This window comes from Typopeltis vanoorti, chromosome 2, assembly GCF_054136105.1.
Source record: "Typopeltis vanoorti isolate ZY-2024b chromosome 2, IOZ_Tvanoo_1.0, whole genome shotgun sequence".
In the NCBI taxonomy this organism is placed as follows: domain Eukaryota; kingdom Metazoa; phylum Arthropoda; class Arachnida; order Uropygi; family Thelyphonidae; genus Typopeltis; species Typopeltis vanoorti.
Window position 1 is genome coordinate 181,224,221 of NC_143550.1, and position 870 is coordinate 181,225,090.

The following is an 870-nucleotide window of genomic DNA, read 5'->3' on the forward strand; positions in this document are numbered from 1 at the left end:
AGATTACTAAAGCACAGTCTTTAGTAAATCCATGCTTGCCGCCAAAGAGTATTATTCTGTTGTATTTTTCTTATTTGCATACTAGGTGAATGTCTTAAAAAAATTACTGAATATTACAAATTTCTAAATGCATCATAGCCAAATGTCATACATCACTAACCAATAAAGGTGCCAGTATGCCTTACCATTGTAAACTGTTCCCCCCCCCCCCCTAAAAAAAAAAAAAAAAGTACTGGGTTTCCATGTTTGTGTAATTATAAATTATGGATAAACTTTCCTTTCTGCAGAAATTAGGTGAGAACATACGAACTTCATCCGCTTTCACCAGAAAGAAATATTCAGGGTTTGCTAATCATACCTTGGCTGGCTACAAACTACATAAGCAAAGTAATTAAATGTTACTATTTATGTTAAATCCACATTTTTTTCCATTAAGAAGCAAATTAGTCTTTGTTAAGTTAAATTAGCAAAAGGTTGCTAAGTATTTTATTTTTGTTTCAATCAGACAGTTTTAAGTAGATCAAAGATTGACTTTGGGTTGGATGGATTATTTTTATTTATTTTATTATTATTATTATTATTATTATTGGTATTTCTGCTCCTTTAAAATTTATCAGACAGTTTCATTTAGTTTGGTTTAAACTGGTAATTTAAATCAGAGTTAAGCATGAAATGTACCCTTGTATGGTGTGATTCTCTGAGGTCATATACATACTTTAATGATAATTACTAATGTCTAATGTTTTGCAACAAATTCTCTTTCAAGAAATGATGAAGGGTACCTGCGTTTTAACAATTATTTAACTTTTTTTTCAAGGAATCCAACTTAAAACTAATAGTTTTTTTTTTTCTTTTAGATATTACTTGTCT